This window comes from Chinchilla lanigera, unplaced genomic scaffold, assembly GCF_000276665.1.
Source record: "Chinchilla lanigera isolate Chin_1 unplaced genomic scaffold, ChiLan1.0 scaffold00631, whole genome shotgun sequence".
Classification (NCBI taxonomy): Eukaryota; Metazoa; Chordata; class Mammalia; order Rodentia; family Chinchillidae; genus Chinchilla; species Chinchilla lanigera.
In genome coordinates this window covers 1,099-9,508 of record NW_004956032.1, presented here as the reverse complement: position 1 = coordinate 9,508, position 8,410 = coordinate 1,099, and the positions used below count along the sequence as shown (strand labels likewise).

Sequence of the window (8,410 nt, the reverse complement as noted above, 5' to 3'; positions counted from 1 at the left end):
GATTTAGCTCAGCGGCAAAGCGCCTGCCTGGCAAGCGCAAGGTCGTGAGTTCGGTTCCTGGTACCGGAGAAAAACCAAAAAAAAAAAAAAAAGTGCTCCCAGAAGCGGACCAGGATGCTCATGTACCCGGGAAGTGGCCCCAAGGGCCTTGCTGGCTGTGGTCAAGGGAGGTGGCCACCACAGGGTGATCCATGAGGATAAAGCCCCACCGGACACCTCTGATGAGCACGTGGACCATGCCTCTCATGTCATCCTGAGACACAAGGGGCCAGGGCGTGTACCCAGCAGCTCCTGTGCGTACTTGGTCGTGAGCTTCCGGGAACCCTGCGTCCCAGCACACACGCTGTCTGTGCCTGGGCTGTGAGTCACCTGCAGCCAGAGAACCCCTCAGGCAGACAGTGCAGGGACACAGGGCAGGGAGCAGGGAGGTCCCAGAGGACACGTGCTGGACGGAATCACAAAGCACCCCGTTCAGTTCAAACACCCCACTGCTGGCCAGACTAACCACGAGAGGTTCCTTTCTGTCGAGAACTGAGCCTTGGGCCATTTTCTGCCTGCCAGGGCTCCGTGGAAAGGAATATCATCTTCCTGTCCCACAGTGGCTGGTGTCACGGCAGACCACAGCCGCACTCCAGTCACCCCACAGAGCACGGCCACACCGTCAGCCCACAGTGCACCTTCCTCTGACAGAGCAGCCTGCCTCTCTTCAGACACAGAAGGTCTGAGAGAGATTTCTCAGTGTCATACCAGCAGTGAGTTCCAAGAACAGCTTCCGACGTCCTTCTTGCACCTCTCTGCTCCAGCGCAAGTGGAGATATGGATGTCTTTGGGATGACATTGTGCGATAAGGTGTTGGAGCAGCTGGGTTATGGTTCTCATCCTTTAAAGCACAGGTTTGAATAATGCAGTTAATCCTGAATGTTATTAAAACATCAGATTAGCTTCTGTGACAGAGCAAGGTGACCTGCCCAGTCGTTCCTCAGAATCCTGAATGCAACGAACAAGAAAAGAAAAAGAAAGGAAGGAAGAAAGGAAGGAAGGAAGGAAGGAAGGAAGGAAGAGTGTTTACCACTGCAGCCACACAAGAGGTCTGTATCAAGGAAGCATCAGATTTACTTATTTATTTATGTCTGCCTGGCCCAGTCACAAGGAAAAAACCTAAGTGAGAAAAGGGAACAAAGGGAAAAACCAGAAGTAGCCAAGGGTAGGTGTCCAGACACAGTAAGAGTCAGGGGTCCCGCAGCTGCAGAAGGTCAGGATTCAGATCTGGACATCTTGGGGTCAAGGAGACAGGGAATGACATTCCTCGAGGAACGTCACCAACATCTGTGGGGATCCTTTGGGTTCTTGCTGTACCCCAGGAAGGAACGGCGGCAAGAATGAGGAAAAATAGACAAAAGACAAAAAGCTGGGATCGCGTGAAGGCCCTCTCTCTCAGCGGAGAAGGGGAACTGCCCAAGAACGGTAGAGCGTTTATTTATACCCTCAGGAGGTTGGTTAATTTTCACCTCACTGTCCAGCAATCAGTTAACAAGCTACAACGGCTTGTTTACGTGCCTTGAGGAGCTCCTGTGTTCTCGGAGCTCCCGTGTTCTCGGGCTGGCTTCGTCTGGACCTGCAATTACCTTCCGGCTTCCGCGGCTCCCGACAAACGTCGAGAAGAGAAGGGTGAGCCAAGGACGGGAGCAAAGCAACACGGAGCCTGGGCACAGCAACCCTGAGGCCGCCCAGGTCAGGCACCGTGGCCTAAAGCAAACGGTGTCTCTGCTTCCCAGGCCCGTGGCATGTGTGTGTAGTTTTAGAGGATGTAAAACAAAACTACATACTGCTCAGGAAGGTCTGCATTTAATGTACAAAGACGTGAGGGGACAGGAAGCAGTCCATGAACACAGGCACAACCTCCAGAGGGCGTGAGAGGCGTCCGGGGATCGGGATGGCAGCGGCGGTAACTGCACTTGCCGTCCAGGCCGGGTCGCACACACTGGAAGCTCCTGCTGTCCTCCCGGCTTTGCTGGGAGCCAGGGGCACTTCATTCCGACTATGAGCAGGCAGGAAGAGAGGCGCTGAGACCACGAGGAAGGACTTTCTGTCGCCCAGCAGAGAGGAAGGGAGAGTGGACCAAAGAGAAAAGAGTGCAGCTGTGAACGGAGTGGACAGACCCGAGACACGGGCGGGAGGCAAAGCCCACAGGGCCCGAAAAACTGGAGCTAACCAGGCGCTCGCACCAGGGACCGCACAGGTGGCAGGACGCGCAGTACTGGGTGACCTGGGGGGCAGTGGGGCGGCCGGAGCGCGTGGTGACTGCTGGTTCTCTCTGAATGTGAAGCTCCAGGCACTGCTGGCACCAAGGGTGGAGGGAGCAGAGGCAGAGTGTGTGAGGCCCACAGCGGGACACGCGTCTGAGGTGCTGGCTGCTGGGGGGCTCTGCGTGGAGAAGAAGCCAGGGGAGAAAGCCCAGGCCCACGAAGGACCTGTGAGAAACCAGGAAGCGGCTGCTGTCTCAGAACACGCAGAGTCTCCAAGGGGGAGACTGGGGGGGGCACATCGGCCTGGTCGGGTGAGGACAGATCCCTGAGCACCCAGCACCCCACGCAGAGCAAGGCCGTGTCTGGGGCAAGGAGCATGGCTGAGGCACTGAGGAGACCCGGTGGGGAAGGAGGTGACGGGTCCTTTGGGTTCAGAGAGCTCCGTGAGCTCTGCGTGACCGTGACAGAAGCGCAGGGAGCCCCTGGCCACCGAGTCGGGAAGTTTCTGCCAGCGGAGGAAGAGGAAGGGGCACGTGGACCAGGGCGGCCTCACGGAGAAGTGTGGGTGCAGGAGGGGGGAGCTTGCGGCAGGGCGGTCCCTGCGTGGGGGTGCCCACGAAGGAGCCCCGATGCCAACACTACGGGGCACAGGTGCCCGCGGGGTGCAGACTGCTGAGGTCACACCGTTTTTCTGTAATTTTCAGCTTTTGGGGTACAGAGAGTAATTGAACATTTGGTTTTAATCAGGCTGTTTCCCAGGCCAAGCGGAGGAGAGGGAGGAGAGGCTGGCTGGCAGGGGCACAAGTGCTGCACCGTTGGCGCCACCCCGGGGGACGGAGTGGAAAACGTGGCAGTGAGGGAGGTGACGGAGGGAACTAAAGAGCCGGCAGTCTTTAAAAGTTCAGTATCTCCTGCTGTGAACAGAGCAGGGTGGTGGGAGAAGGAACGGCTGCGGGACTTCTAAAGGGAGAATCAGGGCCACGTCACGGTGGACTCTGGGAGGGAAGGGCCCATCCAGAGTGAAGCAACAGCACCGCCCAGCTCACCCCTGTCTGTGCGCCGCGCCCATGACTGCAAACGCGCGCCTTCAAGATCCCGCTCACGCGCTCCGGTCTAGGGCGGAGGGGGCCTGGGGAGGAAGCTGGCGGGGAAACCGCTGTGCCTGAGGGGCCCGCAGACCCTGACTCCACACGGTGGCCGGGATGGCTACAGTAACCACTGGAGGGCGGGAAATAGCTCAAGGTACTAAGAAGGAAAATGGTCAGAGAACAGACAGCGAACTGGAAAAGGCATAGTGGGGAAAGAGCACAGGAACATGGGACAGTCTCCCGAGACCCGCAAGCAGATGGTAGGAGCAGGTCTGTGTTATTTGTGTAAATAATGCTGTAAATGGTAGCTAGGAGGAAGGAAGACTAAAGTGGTCAACAGAGCAGCTTGGAGTACCCTTCTGTCAAAGACGAAAACCAAGCAGGGCACACAGGCACCAGTCTGCAGAGCGGCACTCTGGGAGGTTGAGGCAGAAGGATCCCAAGTTTGAGCCCAGCCCAGGCAATTTCACAAGATCCTGTCTCTGAATTTTAAAAAGAGGAGGAGGCTAGATTTAGCTCAGTGCAAAGGTCATGGGTTCAATCCCCAGTCCCCCACTCCAAAAAAAGAAAAAGAAAATCAAATTGTAATGAACAACATTTTAAAGAGTCTGGAGATTAAGCAAAGCATACAACAAGTTTAAAAATACTGTATCCAGTTAAAATGACTCCAGAAGACACAGAAAGTCTTGATTAGACTTTTTAAAGTAGAGAGATTCAATCAGTAATCAAAAAATCAACCCATAAATGAAATTACTGGAGCAGATGGCTTTACTGGTTAATTCTACCAAAACATTTCACAGATTGGCATCAACCCAAAAACTGGGGAAATGCCAACAGAACTTATTGAAAAAGGACCTTGAAAAAGAAGGATAAAACTGATTAGCTTACAAGTTCCAATTTCAAACGTACTATACAACTACAATAACCAAGGAAGTTACAGATATGGGGAGAGCTGTGTGGACAGAACGGAACTTCTGAAAGTAAACCTTTCCGTTGAGGCCAACTGGTGTTTGTGAGGTGTGTCCTGTTTCGCTTCTTTTTCCCACCTGGGTAGGTCCATGTCCCTCACTGCCCTGTGCGTGCCTCCAGCAGCATGGGATAGAGGAGGCCTGAGCACACTTCCCGGTCTCAGCCACCCTTAGAAAGAAGCGCCCCGCCTTTCCCCAGCCAGCGCTGGGCAGGCTTTCAGAGATCAGGGCAGGACAGTCCTTCCTCTTCCTGTTCTGGTGAATGCATTTTCTGTTGTGGAAACAGAGTTGGATTTTGCCAGTTACTTTTCTGCAGCTGTTGAGACGATCATGTGTTGTTTGCCAGTGGTCTGTTCGTGTGGCACATCGTGCTGACCGATTCCCAGATGTTAAACCCCTGGCTCTGCTGGATAAGCTGTTTCAAAGTTCCTGGCTTCAGTTTGCTGGTGTTTTGTACGGGATTCTCGTGTCTATATTCATAAGCAGTGCTGACGTGCAGCTTTGTTGTAATGTCTTTGTGTGGCTTTATGCGGTAATATTGGCCTCACAGAGAGGTTACAAAGGGTCCAACCCACCTGTAAAATGGAAGAAATATTTTATGGTTGGCATTCTGAGGGTATGAAGTGGTACTTTGTTGTGATTTTATATTTCCTGATAATATACATCTTTAGCAGAAGATGTTTAACACCTTTTCATATGTTTATTGGCCAATCATCTATCTCCTTTGGTGCAATATGGATTCAAATACCTGCCTATTTTAATTGAGTAATTGCAAAGTAATCAGCAATGATGTAGGTGAACTGGACATAAAATAGTGTGGCCACTTTGGGGAAAAGATGGGCAATTTCTTAAAAAGCTAAACATACAGCCTAGCAACTCTGCACAAAAGTGATAAAAACCTGTGTCTACAAAAATACTTATAAGTAAATATTTAGAATAGCCAAAAAGTGGAAACAAACCAATTATTCACCAGGTGACAAATGCAGAAACAAGAGGTGGTGCAGTGGATCAGTTCACAAGGACGCTCTTCAGTGATCAAGAAGAAACAAACCGGTAAAGACAGGTGGGCGATCACAAGAGCTCTGTGCCCAGGGAAGCCCACATTAATGTTCCTTTTCTGACATGTCCAGAAAGGCACACCGACAGAGACAGGAAGCCGGCAGGAGGCATCTGTGACTGGGCTCAAGGGGTCACCAGGGCTGGTTATGGAACCAAGTCAAGTTCTTCACCTGGGACAAAACAATGATCGCACAACTTGAACATTAGGTAAACACCACGTATGCACCTGGAGAGGGTAAGTTTTAAAATCACGTCAAATAATTTTAAAAGATAAATGTAAATTCACCATATAAGTAAAGGAGATTCTCAGACCCAGTTTTAAACATCCAACTCTGTGTCATGTTGTTTAAGATGGCATGCATAGGGGCTGGGGATTTAGCTCAGCGGCAAAGCGCCTGCCTGGCAAGCGCAAGGTCGTGAGTTCAGTTCCCAGTACCAGAGAAAAACCAAAAAAAAAGAAAAGATGGCATGCATAAAATGATTTCTAATATTTGCTGAGCATACTCTTTGTCCTCTGCTTTAGTCCCCCTGACAAGCGTAAGAAATTCTGCTATTATTATTCTCTTTTAATAGAAGAAAAACCAGAGAGATTGAGTAACCTGCTCAAGGCTTCAGAGCTAGGTGGTCATTAGATGGCTGCTCTTGGGTAGAAATGTTTAAAATACAGGAACATAGATGATAATCTAAGAATAGTATAGAAAAAATAAAATGTAGGCCAGGTGTGGTGGCACATGCCTGTAATCCCAGCACTCAGGAGGCTGAGGCAGGAGGATCACTGTGAGTGTGAGACCAGCCTGGGCTACAAAGTGAGCTCAGCAGGCCAGGTGGAACTGCATAGCGAGACCCTGTCTCAAAGAGCAAAAATAAATAAATAAATAAATAAATAAATAAATAAAAATAAAAAATAAAATGTGTGTTGATACAGAACAAATAAGTTCCAGGCAAAAGATATTAAACAAGAACATTTCATGTTGGTGAAACGTCCAAACTGCTAATGGATAGGACAGACCTTTACACTCACAATAGTAAAAACTACTCAAGAGACACTCAGCAAAATGCTTCTTCAGCCAGGCATGGTGGTGCACGTCTATAATCTGAGCACTCAGGAGGCTGAAGCAAGAGGATCATTGCGAGTTCGACACCAGCCTGGACTACAAAGTGAGCTCAAGGCCAGCCTGAACTGCGTAGTGAGACCCTGTCTCAAAAAGACCAAAAAAACAAAAAAAGATGCTTCTTGCCTTGAGGTTTATAGCAGCCAAAGAAGTGGAAGCAATCTCCCATTCCCATGAAAATGGGGCAATTAATAGGGCAGGAGTGCCCACGCCACGGAGTACTACGCAGCCTGGAGGAGGATGAAGTTGACCTCTGCATGCTGCCACAGATGTCTGAAACACACTGGTCAGTGAGAAGCTCGAAGGTAAGAGTGTGGTGTTTCATGTGCACCCACAGTGTGGCCGTGTAAATTCACTGTTGTAAGAATGTCCACAGAAGGAGGGTGCCGGGGGCAGTTCACCCAAGTCTACACTGCCTGCTTCTGGCAGGGCGCTCAGGGCTGCAGGGGTCCTCCCACCACTTCACCTGGAGAATATATCTAGACTTAGGTTGTATAATAAAAGCAAAATTATAAAAATCACATGAAGCGTTCAGGTGGAGGACAGAGATTTCCTACAAGACAACCTCCAGGACCCAAACTTCTGGACCCTAACTTCTGGACCCAAACTTGCAGACCCAAAAATTCCGGCTCCTTGACTCCTGCTGGACTGACCTAGTGTGCATCACAGCGAAGACACCTTCCTTCTGTCACTGTCCCGCGTGGCCTCCACTGCCGCATTCCCTGGTGCCTTTGGATCGGACTCTGCAGCCTCCTGACTGCAGAAGCCCTGGCTGGTGTTCAGCCTGAACAGGAGACATGCAGCTGCTGGCCTGCTCGAAGGGAGGGAGGTGGGCTCGGGGCTCTGCGCAGCTGCCTGCCTCGGAGCCTGCTGAGCCCCATGGTCACCTGTGTCCACGGCTCCAGCCCCTCCGCCCTCTCTCCTGTGGGGCTGGCTCTGGCCCTGAGGCCTTGTGCATTCCTTACTGCTTCCGCCTATGTCTGCAGAGCCCTGCATGGAAACCAGGCATGGAGGTCAGTGCCCGTCTGGCTTCCAGTCACCTCACCCGTTGCTGGGGTCCCCACTGGGACAAGCATCCTTCATCATCCAGAGGCCAGTGTGTGGGCTCACAGGGGACAGAGCACGTGCGCTTTCCGGGCATTTTATGGACGCTGCAGTTGGGACAACAGCAGCACCCGCCCGTAACGAACCCGCTCAGTGTCAGTGTCTGACTCCAGCTTCTCCCCAGGGGAAACGCACAGTCCAGCACATTGTGTGAGGTGGGAGGAGGGCCCAGCGCAGGGAGGGGCAGGAAACCAGCCACAGAATGTCACCAGACAGGCTCAGACCGGGCTCCCCAAAGCGGAAGTGGAGAACTGCAACTCACCCCTCCCGGGAATGCACGGTGGTTTCACTGACACCGGTCACAGAGAAGGAATTCTCATGACGCATCAGCAAGAGGATAAGAAGGCTGATTGGGAGTGCAGCACAAACAGGAGGTGGATGGTGCATCCTCGGGAAGGGGCCGCGAGGCGCTGGGAGGCGGGGAAGGTGAGGAGTGAGAAAGGAGCGGAGACTGGTGTCCGCACACCACTCCCACAGCGAGCGGATCCCTCACGCACTGCAAAGGTGCGCTGACAGCTCAGAGAGAATAGCGTGTGGGCCACAGAGACATCATGGCCAGGGCTTGGGGCTTCTCAGTGGCCGTGGGGGTGGCCTCAGGATGAGTCATCTCGGATGTGTGTTTTTATGAGGTTTGATTGAAGAGTGTGCATAAATTATTACAGTAAAAGACACACTGCCATTAATTCCCATCAGGATCCATGCGTGGCTTCACACACATTTGTCCCATGGTCCCCACCGCTTTCTGCAGCAGCTCTGCAGCCCTCTTTCCTGAGGGTCTTTAGTTGCACGGTCCTGGCTCTTCGATGTCCTGAATCAATTCAAAACACTGAGCT

General features: G+C 52.0%; 1 long non-coding RNA gene across 1 annotated transcript; it reads right to left on the bottom strand.

Moving 5' to 3' along the window:
* Positions 1-3,936: 3,936 nt before the first annotated feature.
* On the bottom strand, positions 3,937-7,692 carry LOC102006194. Its single transcript, XR_265202.2, has 3 exons — positions 7,127-7,692; positions 5,262-5,531; positions 3,937-4,877 (listed from the first exon to the last, which is right to left on the bottom strand). It is a non-coding gene; the product is annotated as an uncharacterized LOC102006194 (long non-coding RNA).
* Positions 7,693-8,410: the final 718 nt, after the last annotated feature.